The sequence below is a fragment of the Priapulus caudatus genome, unplaced genomic scaffold (assembly GCF_000485595.1).
Source record: "Priapulus caudatus unplaced genomic scaffold, Priapulus_caudatus-5.0.1 Scaffold52, whole genome shotgun sequence".
In the NCBI taxonomy this organism is placed as follows: Eukaryota; Metazoa; Priapulida; class Priapulimorpha; order Priapulimorphida; family Priapulidae; genus Priapulus; species Priapulus caudatus.
Window position 1 is genome coordinate 487165 of NW_014577113.1, and position 2707 is coordinate 489871.

General features: G+C 41.7%; 1 long non-coding RNA gene across 1 annotated transcript; it reads right to left on the bottom strand.

Annotated features, from left to right (window-relative positions):
• Positions 1 to 207: 207 nt before the first annotated feature.
• LOC106820919 lies at positions 208 to 1047 on the bottom strand. Its single transcript, XR_001395668.1, has 3 exons — positions 954 to 1047; positions 684 to 784; positions 208 to 354 (listed from the first exon to the last, which is right to left on the bottom strand). It is a non-coding gene; the product is annotated as an uncharacterized LOC106820919 (long non-coding RNA).
• Between the last annotated feature and the right edge of the window lie 1660 nt (positions 1048 to 2707).

Below are 2707 nucleotides of genomic sequence, written 5' to 3' on the forward strand. Positions count from 1 at the left end.
CTTATGAATTAAATATACTATTAATACGTAGTATATTTAAAATTTACAATTTTTTCAAAAGTTATGAAACTTGAAGAACTTACAGAGTAATTAAGTAACTAGTCAGAATATTATTGCCTTGGGTTTCTCTCAATATCCTTTGCTATTTCTACGTCAAACTTGTAAATTTGCTTTTCACCAAATCGCATTCCCTATGTTATGTACATGATCCTACACGCGTATTCTGTAACTCATATGCTAATACGCTACCTTTCTCGCTTCTCATCTATTTCTCTCCCTCTGTAGTTTTTCCAGCATGATTATTTATGTGATTCTCTGATGGGGCGACTCCGTAAACGCAGTGGCTTTGAGGTTCTAAAAATATAAATAATAACTAGCAATAATGGTGATTGAATTTGGCTCAGTATAAATAAATAACCCTCAAACCCAAGACAATGTATTTCGGTGTAATTGTCCGAGATTTTAATATATAAATCACATAAACATATTATGTGTTTGTGGGGTTCGCAGCAAGTCTCAATAAATAATGGCAGGTAGGCTTATACTGTGTGGGTGTACATAGATGTATGTGTGGGTATGTGTGTGAATGCGTGCGCGTACACGTCTGTCTGCGCGTGTGCAAGCGCGTGTATGTACGTGCATGTATGTTTACTAACGGATTTACTACTTATATCTATACATACTTCATATATATTCCTGCAAACTCCTGCGTCTTCTGTAGGCAATCTCTAGTGGTGATGATGTCCTGTTCTCCACAGACTACCTATATCTCACCTCACCAAACCTGTACAAAAATATCTCGAGTAAAGATGATGTTTTTGATTTACGCGTGTTTTGATTCACGCGTGTTTGTGTACAAACTAACTCTAGCAAGTAGTCCCGTAGCGGGCATGAAGAAGCGAGTTACAAAGGAAGACTTTACATCTCATGACAACTGCATCTCACGAACTTACTGAAAGATCTGTGTACAGCAGGTCTTATAGTTAGAGCCAATCAGTGATAAATTTGCCGAAGTACATCACATTCTCGAAGTCGACATTTTCTGCAACAGCTGAATGGAAATGGGTGAACAATTTTCTATAAACAATATTTGTAGCAGCATTGTACACACATTGTTATAACATTTGTCCCAAACATTTACTCTATTTGTTCAATAACGTAATGCCCCATTCCCAGCCGTATCCTATTGCTAATTCTTTCTAGAACGTTTAAGCCAATCACATTCGTATATTGTGTTAAATACTCCAGCACATATAATTCTGTTATTCCTATGCTAATGCGCTACATTTCTTTTACCTCGGCTCTATCGCTCCATCTGCAGCTTGCCTGTCATAGTTATCGATGTATTTTCTGATGCCGTGACTCGGTAAATGCGGTGACTGCGATATACTACAATACAACATACAACAAAAATCAGCAGTGAACAAACGCACGATGTATTTTAGGTTACCGTCGTGTGAACATCTACCGCATGCACCTGTCATTATTTTTGAGATGGTGCTGGTTCGTGGTGAATCAGGAAATGTGAAAAATAACCATAAGGTAACAGAAGAGAACTAGAAAACAAACGGCACGCAACAAGAAATAACGAAACATCAAATTCCGCTGTAGCAATATTATGATTGAATCTACCTCAATACAAAAAACGTAAAACCTTACCTCATGATTTTGTATGTGGTTAGCGCAATTGTTACAAATAGTGTCTAAGTCATAAAGCACAGAAACGTTGAGTGCTTTGGGGTTTAGTAATAACTAGACAGAGGGCACTCACGGAGAGTGCATACCTCCGCGAGCATGTAACATGTATGTGCTCGCTGGTGGCTTGCTGCTGACTGACTCGCCTGCTGCTGTACTCGCCGACTCATGGTGGCTGCTGCTGACTCGCCACTCCCTGACTCGACGCGCTATCGATTCGCCGCTCACTGGTGGCTGCTGCTGTGACTCGCCACTCGCTGACTCGACGCGCTATCGATCGCGCGGTGGCTACAAACACACACACACACACGCACACCACACACAAGCAACAACACACACACACACGCGCGCGCGCGCGCGCGCGCGAGCGATTGCATGAGCTCCGTTTGCGCGGAGCTAACTTCATTAAATAATGGTACTGCGTGTGTACGTGCATGCCATACGTGGATGCGAGCGTGCGTGCATTTGCGCGTGTGCGCGCACGTGCGTGTGCATGTGTGTGCGTGTATGTGCATCTGTATGTGCGTGTGTATGTGTGCGTACATATCTGTGTGTGTGTGTGTGTGTGTGTGTGTGTGTTGTGTGTGCGTGTGCGTGTGTGTATGTGTGTGTGTACGCGTGTGTACGTGTGTATGTTTGTATGTGTGTATGTGTGTATACATGTGTGCATGTATGCATGTGTGTATGTGTGCATGTGTGTATGTGTGTATGTGTGTATATGTATGTATGTATGTGTGTATGTGTGTATGTATGCATGTATGTGTGTATGTGTGTATGTATGTGTGTATATGTGTATCTGTGTATGTGTGTGTGTATGTGTGTATGTGTGTGTGTGTGTGTGTGTGTGTGTGTGTGTGTATGTGTGTATGTGTGTGTGTATGTGCGTATGTGTGTGTGTATATGTGTATGTATGTGTGTATGTGTGTTATGTGTGTGTATGTGTGGTATGTGTGTATGTGTGTATGTGTTGTATGTGTGTATGTGTTGTGATGTGTGTGTATGGTGTGTGGGG